We start from the raw sequence: 11,163 nt of genomic DNA, 5'->3' as shown, positions 1-11,163 counted from the left end.
ACTGTGGACGGGTCACTGGATGGGGGCTGCCCCTGGAAGAAGGCACTACCTTGGGCGGGGCAGCTTCCTTTAGCCCAGGCACTCCCAAAGAGGGCTGACAGCCCAGAGTCTCCTTCCAGCAGCACTCCACATGTGTGTGGGGTGGGGTGGGGGGGATAAATCTTTCATTCAGGAAAGGGAATCTGGGGGACAGATCCCTGCATTCACCGCAAGCAGCTTTCCCTGTCTGCTGCTCCCATCTGAGACTTGCCTTGAGCTTTATTTATTCAAGAAGCATTTTCCCTTTTGCAGGAACGCATTTCCCTTACCTCATTCCGAGCCAACCCTTGCTACCCTAGAGCATAGAGTAAGTGCAGTCACAGATTCTGTTCCTTCCGAAATGTATTCTTCTCCTCCCTCCCTCTTCCTAACGTCCCTCCTTCAGCTCACATCAGGCAGATTCACCTACTTCCAATTTGAGCCTCGTGACAGCCAGCCTGGATGGCCAACTAAATATCAGCTGATTTCTCTGAAACTCTGAAGTTTCTCCGTTATTCCCTGAGTGGCCACATATTTACCCTCTGCCTGAGCCTGGTGCAGGAATTCCCAGGGCAGCGTGCGGCCGGCAGAATGCTGGCCTGGAGCCCAGGGTCAGCTCAGCCCCTGGCTCGTGGGACTTTGATCACCGCCTGTGTTCTCCATTAGCTCCTAAATCGAGGATGGGCCGTTGGCCTGACCGACCCCCACCATCTCTCCTCACTACGACATTCAGTGACTTCTGGATTTGAAGGGTTTTCACAGAAGGAAACGGGAACGAAAAGGGATGTCAGATTTCCTATTTAGTCTTCGCTTTGAGTCTCACCCACATAGACTCCTGGAACGTCCTCTCCCAGATAAATGCAAGACGTAGGATTCCTTACGGCCTAGTCTGAAGTGTCTGGGGTGGGGGTACTGAAGGTTTAGAATCCCCAGGACAGTTTGGAAATCAGTCTGAACTGAAATCAAAGTTCCCAGCAGCCTTCCTTTGCCTTTGGCTGTGAGGTAAGCGAGGGTGAGCTGGGACTAGCGGGGAGCCGCCTGTGAAATGTGCAAGGGAGTTCACTGCGGCAAGAGCAGCTGCCCGCTGGGTTCCTTCTACTGGCCTCCCTCCCTTTTCCGAATCTAAATGGATTTAGCTCTTCCCGCTGCTGCTTTCCGTAGCAGTTGTCGCATGGTGTTTTTGTTGTTGTCGTTGTTGTTTTGCACTGGCCCCGAAGGGAACTCAGGCTGAGGGAGACCAGATGAAGACCCTTCAAATTGTCCTTTCTTTTTCAGGCTTGCTGTCTCATTCAGTAAGGACAGACCATGACAAATGAGTGCCATAGAGTTCAGATAGCACAGAGGGTGGAAGCTGGAGAGAAAAGGCTGGTGGAAAAGTGAACCTGGCTGTTCAGAGAGCAGAGCTGAGCTTATTTGCATAGGAACTCAGGTGTGGTTACTTATTTATGAAGTGCATGTTTTCTGAGGTGTGGAAAATAGGCTAGCTGTGAACCTGATCCCTGCCCTAGAACACTCATGGTCAAGAGGCAGAGCCGAGGGGGAGCCCCCATCCCCAAGTTCCCCCTCTTCCCGGGTGTTCTGTTAATTCCCTGAGCTTTTTCTTGCCTTCCCTTCTTGGCAGACTGTGAGGTCCTGGACCATAAGACTTCCTGCGTTTGGTCACTAATGTTACCCATGTCCCGAGTCTCACCGGGTGCATGGCAGGCCTTCAATAAATAAATGTATAATGAATGACACTTGGCAGTGAAGCTTGCAGCTCCTTGGAGTTGGAGATAAATACAAAAGAAGAAGGAAGGACTTATATTTCCCAAAGTAGACAGCCACTCTGAAGGGAGAGGAAGAAGTAATGTTAGAGACGGAGGGACAGAAGGAGCACCATTTGAAGAAGGGGTCAGCTGTGGACCTACTGCAAAAGAAAAGCCCAAACAAATTTGACCTTCTTCCAAGTGCATGGCTTAACTCCTCCAGAACAAGGGGAAAAACAACCCTCTCCACCCCCAAAACACCTACCTCAAGTAGCAATTCCTCCAGACTCCTAGTGGTGCCCTAGTTACACAGCAGAAAGAACAAAGAAGTGATTTAAGCATCTCGACATTGAAATAGCTATTGCCAAACACCAGAGGATCAGCAGAATCATTAGATTCCAGAAAATGCAGAACCTCTGAGGCCTCTGTATTCTTCCATCCTGATGTCAGACTGCTGGCAGCCCACGCCGAGCTGCTTTATAAGAATGTACAGCTAGAAAGATGGGAGGAGGAAGGAAGGGCAAGGTCGCTTTGCTTGGAATTCGGAGGCTCTGTGTTGAAGACAAGTTAACCATCGGTGGACACTGTGGTTTCTCTGTTCCCAATGATGAAGGAGCACAGGAGTGGCCCTTTCAGCTGATCGGACACAGATGTGGATGTCTCTGAGTTTATCAGTCAGGGGCCCGGCAGGAAAACAATTTATCCCAGGTGGCTCAAATGAAAGACTTTAATTAAGAGATGAACACAGATGCAGGCAGGGCTAAGGGAGCAAAGAGGGAGGTGCCCAGGGAGTTCCCTCAGCTGGGAGCCATTACCTCCCGAGGCTAAAGGGCAAAGAGAAGAAGGGGAGTTTGGTACCTGAACCTCTTTTCCTTTGGATGCCAAGCCAGAAGTCACCAGCAAGGGTGCCCAGGAGGATGCCTTTCTCAGGGGTCAGCCTCCTGGGACTGAGAACACATGGGGGTGAGTGAAATGGAGAATAACACAGACAACTAACCTTATTATCATATAGCACATATATTTTAAAACACTTAATGTAGCTTCTCTCGTGTTACCTGATTTAATCCTCGATACTCAAGCAATTCTGAGCCAGGGGCTCTTGAGAATACCAGGGGCCAGTGGGCACAGCGCACACTCATGCCTGAGGGCATGTTCTGGCTGAGCTGAGGAGAGGGGACTTGGGCAAGTGTGCGGCTCCATTATGTGGAGCTCAAGGCCACAGGCGCTCTAAAACACCAAGTAGAAAGGAAATCACTGGGACAGTGACTGTAGACAGTCTCCGCTTTCTTCAGCCTTTGTAGTTTCCTCACGTTTGTGCATTTTATCCTGAATGGTTCCCAGTAGTAGGAAGGTTGTCTACTCCACAGGCAGTCCTGAGGGGCGAGAACCCTGTGGGTTGCTCTGGGCAGCGGCAGTGTTCTGAGGGAAGAAGAGGAGGGTGGCTCCCTGGTGACATCACTGGGGGAGGAAAGGGAAGCAGAAAGGCCAGAAGACAGACGGTCCCAGGGAGGGGTTGTGGTTGGGGCTGAGGGACACTCAGACTTTCCTCCTGGTCTTTCTGCTTCCCTGCTCGAGGGCTTGGGGTGGGAAGCTGTTCGCTGTGGCTCACAGGCAGGCTGGAGTGAGTGACCCTTCAGCAGCTTGGGCCAGCAGGCAGCAGACGCGGACACTGGGTCTTACTTTATTGTAAGGTAATCCAGGCAGGAGCGGCCATTTGATCTGAAGGGCAAAGTCTTATCACCAGATAAATATTTCATCATTCGCCCCCGGTGAGCTGAGGCATGGACAGGACATCAGTGCTCGCTTGGGTCCCCTGCCTCCTCTCAGATGTCCGATGTCCAGGGAAGGGGGAGGAGGAGAGCCTGTGGCCGAGCTGTTAGAGGAGGTAGGAGAAGGGTGGGTCGGAGGCCAGGGCCCCGGGTCCCCCTCCCGCGGCCTCCACCAATGTGCTGAGTCATTTGGTCAGGCCACCTCTCCATGTCTTACTTTTCTCAGCTGCAGATGGAAATGATGGCCCAGCCCAGCTCTAGTGCCCTTTCTTATTGCAAAGATCAAAAGTGAGAACGCACGAAGGCAGAAAACGATACACCAAATATACCAATTATTAATGCCGACCGTGCCTATTCAGAATATGTTCCTCAAGAGGCCTAAATCACAGTCGAGTTGCTTTTATTCACTTCTTCATTTAACAATTTAACAGCTATTATTGAGCCCCTGCCCTGTGCCAGGGCCTTATTTTCTGCCTTATGGATTGGTAGCGTTCTTTGTATAGCCTTCATCCAACAGGCCTGTCCTTTATGGTTTTGTCTTAACCTCTGCTCCCTAGGGTTGACAGAGTATAAAAGCAAGTCGAATGCTTGTTGGGGCTGATGAGGAATATATTGGCTGAAATGAGATTTCAGTGCCCCTGCTCATTATCTTGTCTTATTGACGTTCTGCCTTTTTGCCTATGGAGCTGCAGGCTGGGGCTGTGGGAGCTGAGTGGCCCTGCAGGGCACCATGGCAACCACACAGGACCGCCACCAGGGAGTTCACGTCAGGTGGCACCCGGCAGCTCTTCGGCTGTGGGCTCGACAGAAAAGAAACCCTTTCCCGTTCTGTGCGGTGGAGGAAAGGGGAAGAGGGGCAGGTGTGCCTGATGCAGCTTGGCTGGCTATTCATCAGACTGGGCTTTTCACTTGCAGCAGGACCTCTGACGGCTGGGAGCGCAGGAGACTGGGCTCCAGCCTGGAGAAAGGCACAACTGCCTGGCCTTGGTTCTTACATACTGGGAGGTCCTCTTGGGACAGTAGCCTCAGAGCAAGAAGCATAGGAGTAGACAGGCTCCTACATGGTTGGGCAGTTTAGGGTTCCTTGCCTGTCCTGAAGGGGAACCCTTCTGAGTTGGTCTGAGATAAACCACACCCTGCCCCCATGTCCTGGACCCGTCATCTCTGGGTGTGTAATTTTTGTTTTTGTTCTTTTCTTTAGTTAATAAATCAGCCCTCACACAGCATTCTATTTTTTAAAGATTTATTTATTCTGGAGAGCATGGGGGTAGGGTGAGGGGGAAGGGGGAGAGGGAGAGAGAGTCTTAAGGAGATTCCACGCTGAGCACGGAGCCTGATGCAGGGCTCGATCTCACGACTCTGAGATCACACATGACCTGAGCCAAAACCAAGAGTTGGATGCTTAACTGACTGTGCCACCCAAGCACCCCCAGCATTCATTTTTTAATAAGACATGTTGGTGGACTCCCCATAGACGCCTGGATTATCTGATAAGACTGGCCCTGCTCCAGAAGAAAATTATCTGTAAAGTATCACTAAATAAGCAACAAAGGGTGCCCTTGCTGAAATAGGAAAGGAAAAGATGTGCGACAGGGCCTGGGGAACTTGGGTGTCCCTGGGTACTTTAAAAATGTGCTCCATCTCAAGGATCCCAGGAAGGGGGTGCCGGTAGGGGCGCACACAGCAGCGAACACCTTGCCTCGGGCCATCCCATCACCTCCTGTTTCCTGGTGCGATCAGTGCAGTCTCCAATAGCTGGTAGGAGGCCTTGTGGGCAGCGACTTTGTGCTTCCGCACCGCTATATCTTGCTTTCCTATCTACAGACAACTCCAGCCTCCGTATTTACCTCATCAACCAGTGGGCAGGCCCCGAGCCAGCGCTGCGTCCCGTGGGGAGGGGGAGCCATGGCTCGGTGATGGGGGTGATGATGAGGCCCCGCAGCCGCCAACTTCTTGCTCTTACCTCCTGGCTCCTGTCATTAGGTAGCCAGGGCCATGATGATGATGACGGTTGACAGCCCTTCAGGGGATTTGTCTTATTTTAGCTGTTCTTTGCTCAGGTGCTTTAGGACTTTATTAAAACCTCTCCCTGAGCTCTGGTGGTTTGTCTTTTATTATTCCTCAGGCCCAGGATACTAGTTCGATTTGGAAAGTTTGCTTGTTAGAGTTGCAGCTGGTTGTGGCCACCAGATCTTTGGAGGAAAGGACCCAGGGGTCATCTGTTTTCATAGGTGCTGTGCTGGCTGCCTGTTCAAAATTGATTTTTACATTGCTTGCTGTAATCACACTGCATTATGCTGCACTGTCCTGGGGCCCGTGCAGAGATTGGAACCTAAAATGTTTGAGTTCATTTTCTGGAAGCTGCTGACACTCTCTCCTGTGGCTGCCCCCACCAACTCTGCTGGGGCCCCCAGCCTGCCACTGCCATCCTTCTTACTGTTGAGTTTGAAAAGGTCTGAGAAGAGAGGGCGTCCACACTCCTAATTGGCACAGCAGTTTGGCCTCAGCTCTTGACGTTGCTTCAGTCTTGGAATGTAGGATGGGAGAGGCCCACCCAAGGAAAGTTCTCAAAGAAAGACCATGCATTGGGGCACCTGGGTGGCTCAGTTGTTAAGCGTCTGCCTTTGGCTCAGGGCATGATCCTGGAGTTCTGGGATTGAGCCCCACATCAGGCTCCTCCACTGGGAGCCTGCTTCTTTCTCTCCCACTCTCCCTGCCTGTGTTCCCTCTCTTGCTGGCTGTCTCTCTCTGTGTCAAATAAATAAAATCTTAAAAAAAAAAAAAAGACCATGCATTAACATCAGAAATCGGTGGAATAAGACTTTGAAAACATCCTATAAAAGGAAAGATGCTGTATTTGAAAATCGAAGTAAGGGTTAGTACCCTGCAAAATTGTACCTCGTGCATGCTGTTGAGAGCGTTGGATGGACACTGTGATGGGCAAAGGAGAGGGCCTGCACCCAGGGGTGGTCCCTCCTGCCCTGAAATGCTGTGGGAAGCTCCCCTTTGTCCTCCCCCAGGGAAGCTTAGATCCGTAAGGGCCGTAGAAGGGTGCTGGGCACAGAGCAAATGCTATCTGTGCTTGATGTGTGAGATATACGGCAGCAGTGCGGCCACAGCGGCCCGAAGGAGATGGGCATACTCAGCGGGGGTGGAGAGTCATGTCTTTGGGGATTAGGGAAAGTTGTCATGGATGATACAGACTAAGACCAATGAGGGGCCAAGGCCACAGGACAATCAGAACTGCTTCTGGGAGGAAGGGGCAAATGACTTGTACTTGAGTGCCCACCATGTATTGGGTGCTTCACACACATTTTCTCATTTAATCACCACAGTATTCCATGAAGAAGGTGTTGCTGTCACTTTTTTACGGAAGAGGAAATTGCCTAGGGGCCCGCGGCTGCTGTAGGGGGCCACCTCTTCCTCTTCGGGGAGAAATAGGAGTAGAGGACGGGTTTGGGCCTGTTCTGTGGACACTTGGGAGTGAGCAGGGTAGACTCCTAACCCCCTTTCCCCGGGCCAGGCTGTGGGAAGGGCATCTCTGCCCCTCGGAGGTGGACGGGGAGCTGGGCCACAGTGGCCGTGCTCTAGCATGAGCTCAGAGGGGCTGAGCACCGCCCCCCCCCCCGCCCTGCCCACGCATCCAGCCTGCCAGCCTCAGTGGTGGGGCGCCAGTTCTCGACAGCGGCCCTGACTCCTCACTCTTCCTCTCCCCAGGGCCTTATTGGCCAAAGGCCCAGGCTCTGCTGATAGAGAACTGACAGATTTCCTAAAATAGGAAGCCTTGTCACCCACCCATTATCTCTCTTTGGCTGAGCTGGGTGGGGCCCGTTAGTCAAAATCTCTCTCTATAGATTTGTTTTATCAGAGAAAGCTTTGGCATGAAAGAGTGTGGCTGACTGGGTGCCTTTGGTTCAAGGGCCAGTTTGTAGCCATTGAAAGTCTGTTGAGCCCTGGCGTTAACGGAAATAATCGGGCAGGTTGGGGGTTGGACAGGAGTCTGTGCTCTCACTTCCTGTTTAAAAGGGATGAAAGAAGCCCAAGGGACCTTACGGACTACCCAGCTGAGTTCCTTCCCTTCCTGCAGAGGCCCAAGGCCCAGGGGGCAGTGCAGGGAGCTCTAAGCTTGGTGTCAGAATGACCAGATTCAAGTTCTGGTTACATTAGTTTTCTAATTAGAAGACCTGGAGCAAATCTTTCTGGGACTTGGTTTCCTCATCTGTATAATGGTTGGAGCAGTCCCTGTCCTGCCTACCCATGGGGTTGTAGTTCAGGTCCAGAGGGGGAGCCTCTGTGTGGGTCAAGTGCTGGGTCAACACCGTCTGTGTGCTCCACCTGATAAGAGACAAGCTTTTGTTTGCTCAGAGATAACACCCGGGCCTGGAACAGGAAAGGTGAGCCGAGGCCTGCCTGCCTGCCTGGTCAGAGAGCTTGGTTCCCTGCGGCTCTGACTGGGTCAGCCCTCTCTCTCCCAGCCCTCTCTCTCCCGTAACCTCTCTTTCACATTGGTCATAAAAATAAGCACACGCCTCCCCCGTTCGCTCTTCGGATTTTGCTTGGCAGCTTTAATTTGCTCTTCGGTCACATGGGCTCTTTTCCTCTAACTATACTCGTTTATTTGAAATCAGATTTCACCTAATGGGGCAGAATTTCTCATTCTTTTGTTGATGAGGAGTGTGTGTTTTGTTTTTTAATCTTGTTTTGTTTTTACTGCTTGGAATTCCCCTGACACACTTAGTTTTCCAATCTTGCGTGTGATTAGAGGGAGAGGCCACTCTAAGAACAACAGTGTGAGAGTAACTTTGTCTTCCCCTGGGTGTGATTCTGCCTGGAAAAGCAGTAAAGAGGGAGACAAGGCAGACCCATTTCAAGCCCAGGGGTACTCTTGCCGAGTCCATTCTTGGTTCCCTTGGCCAGGACCCAGGCGGGGCCATAATCATGGACCTGTGGTGATGGGAAGGATCCTTGGGGCACAGTTGCACACCTACCCACTTCCTCTGAATAGGCAGGGGCAGAGGGAAGGTTTACGGGAGTGGGGACCTCTGCCTTTCTCTTGGCATGGTTGGCTTCAGGTGTTTGGGATGGGAGTGGGGCAAGAGATAACTGTGGGAAACTACACAACGACAGAGGGGTGGAACCCGCAGACGGGTCCCAACCACTCTTGCTTAACTGGAAGCAGAGTCTTGCCCAGAGACGCTTGTGAGCTGTGCGCTGAGACCCTCCATGCCCATCTCAGAGCTGGGAACCAGCGCCTGTTCCTCAGTGGTAGATACAAAAAAAGAGCAGATAAAGTCCTTGTGATTGAGGAGCTCAAGACCTACCAGAGTGATTCAAGCAATCTCCAAATTGGGGTGTTTGGCTGGCTGAGTCAGTAGAGCATGAACCTCTTGATCTTGGGGTTGTGAGTTCAAGCCCCACACTGGGCATAGAGCTCTTAAAAAAAATGCATTAAAAAAAAAGCAATCCCCAAATCATGAAAGATGTGGTGATTATCACAAAACAACTGGGTGGGTGGGTGTGTGCAAGTGGGTGGGGGTGGGGATCGCAGTTTACATGGGCTCAATTTGGCCTTCTGAACTGGCAGAGAGGAGTGGACCAACAATCTACTTGTCTCTTTTCTTCCCTCATTATTCCCTTTCTTCCAATGGAAAACCTGTGTTTTGTGTACCACTCACTGTGCTGCGTGGAAGTGAAGGTGTTGTAATAAGGGATTCAGCAGCTCCTGCTCAAGAGTGTCAGGGCCAGAGTTGGGGAGTACTACCTCAGGGGCCAACCTATCCCGCCCGAAGGAGCAGGACTTGAGCAGGGCAAGTGAGCCTTGGCAAAGGCCGTCACTCTGGACTGGCCACATCCTAACCTCAGCTTCTGTACCTGTTCTGTCCCTTTGCTCCTACCTTTGAGTCTAAATCATTCACATAGATTCTGCCTCCACGTGGGTGTCTTTCATTTGTTATCCTGGGGTCTGTTTTGGAAAGATCCCTGACCTCACCCCTAAGGAAAAGTCTTGGTATGAGGCCCCCTTTTTCACCTCAGCCAGACCACTGGTCTTGGTTCTGGCAAGTTGCTTTGGCTCAGATGGAGCAAAAACAACCTCAGATTAATTGAGGAGACAAGACCAGAAACAAACTAATATTTAAAAAATTACCATGTTAATTGCCAAGAGAACAGGGTTCTCTGAGGGCTTGGTTTTGGTCCTGAGGGACAGTCCAGATTTGCATACATGGAAAGGAGCAGGGAGTGCATTCTTGGCAGGAGGCAGACCTTCAGCAAGGGCTGGTGATGGGAATGTGCTTCATGAGTTCAGGGAGCAATGAGTAGACTGGTTTGCTAAAAATATTTGTTGAGTGCCTCCCATGCGTGAGACACATAGAAGATAGGAAGGGTAACGAGCGATCGCTGTCCTCCAGGATTCTGTAGGACTCTGCGTCTGAAGTGCCCCCAGCAGAACAGAAAGACCTGGGTGAGTCTAAGGAATAAAGCAGGGACAAGAATTAAGGGTGCGGGAAAGCGGTTGCTCTCCTGGCGCAGAGATTCGGATGACTAAAAACTGTGTGCTCGGGACATAATCTTAGTAAAGCTGCAGATTACGTCTAAAGCAAACATTTACAAAGGATTGGCATGAGGAATGTGCAGGGAGAGGGAGCAGTTCTGTGATGCAGAGCTTCCGAAGGGCTGCAGTAGAACTGGGCAGCAGAAGAGGAAAGAAGAGAAGCCCGGGGTCAGGCGCAAATGTGTTTGAAAGCACTGTCTCCAGCAGGGCTGGTGCTAGTGATGTTTGTTATGTTGCTAGTGTCTTGGTGACCCTGGCAGCAGAGTCTTACAGGCCCAGGGAGGCCTTTCTAGGTTGCTAAACTCTTGGGCTTTTTGAACTTGTCACAAGAAGTTGCTTTGGCTTCCTCTCACTGTGCACAGAGGAATGCCTCTGCTCCCTGAAATAGAGTAACACTTAACCGGTCTCTGCATCTTTTCAGCCAGAAAAATTACTGATGAGATGATTTTTGGTCCTTGCATTTGCTCACCTGAGCCTGTCCTGAACATAGCTTAATTCTAATTGCTTCTCTAAAGGAACTTAATTGGAATTTGCATTTACAAAAGCTGGGATATCATCACTTAAGGTACAATTAAAAAATAGCAAGACATGAAATAAGCACATATGAGTGCCATGAAAAGAACATTCATTCATTCAGCAGATATTTTTGTCCCAATTACGTTCAAGTCCCTCTGCTAGGTGCAACACCAAGTGCCTGTTTATGAAGGCCTCCCTCGGACGCCTAAATACACAGGATGGGAACACTATCCAGCTATATGAACCAGGAATCCCAGCCTCTAGTTCTTCCAGGGGAAGCATGAACTGTCCACCTAATAGGAAGGATATGGAGAGAAGGGATTTCTTCCATGGCCTCTGGCAGCCATTTGGCCACAGGCTTCAGCTTCATCCCTTGTGAGCCTTCCAAATTTCAGAAGAAAAGGCCTTGGTCCAGACGTGTGTATGCAGGAGGCACAAGAGAGATAGGTAAATAATCTAACGAAGCAGGGAGCAAAACCCAATGTGGAGTCTTGCAAAGTGGGGGCTCACTTCTGAGGAAGCTGGTTCCTTTACACTAGCAGAGGTGCTCTGCATGTCCCCAACC

At 50.9% G+C, this 11,163-nt stretch overlaps 1 long non-coding RNA gene across 2 annotated transcripts in view; it reads left to right on the top strand.

The window, feature by feature from the left end:
- The window catches only part of LOC123785934 (uncharacterized), a 31,774-nt gene that overhangs the window by 7,707 nt on the left and 12,904 nt on the right, over positions 1 to 11,163 (top strand). Inside the window, exon 2 of one of the 2 annotated variants that reach the window (XR_015725188.1) lies at positions 1,294 to 2,726. The exons of the other annotated variant lie outside the window; for it this stretch is intronic. This is a non-coding gene — a long non-coding RNA (uncharacterized LOC123785934). The remainder of the gene's footprint in view (positions 1 to 1,293; positions 2,727 to 11,163) is intronic. 2 annotated transcript variants of the gene reach the window in all.

The sequence above is a fragment of the Ursus americanus genome, chromosome 7 (genome assembly GCF_024610735.1).
Source record: "Ursus americanus isolate L20-20 chromosome 7, mUrsAme1.1.p, whole genome shotgun sequence".
Classification (NCBI taxonomy): Eukaryota; Metazoa; Chordata; class Mammalia; order Carnivora; family Ursidae; genus Ursus; species Ursus americanus.
This window is presented reverse-complemented; position numbering and strand designations above follow the sequence as displayed.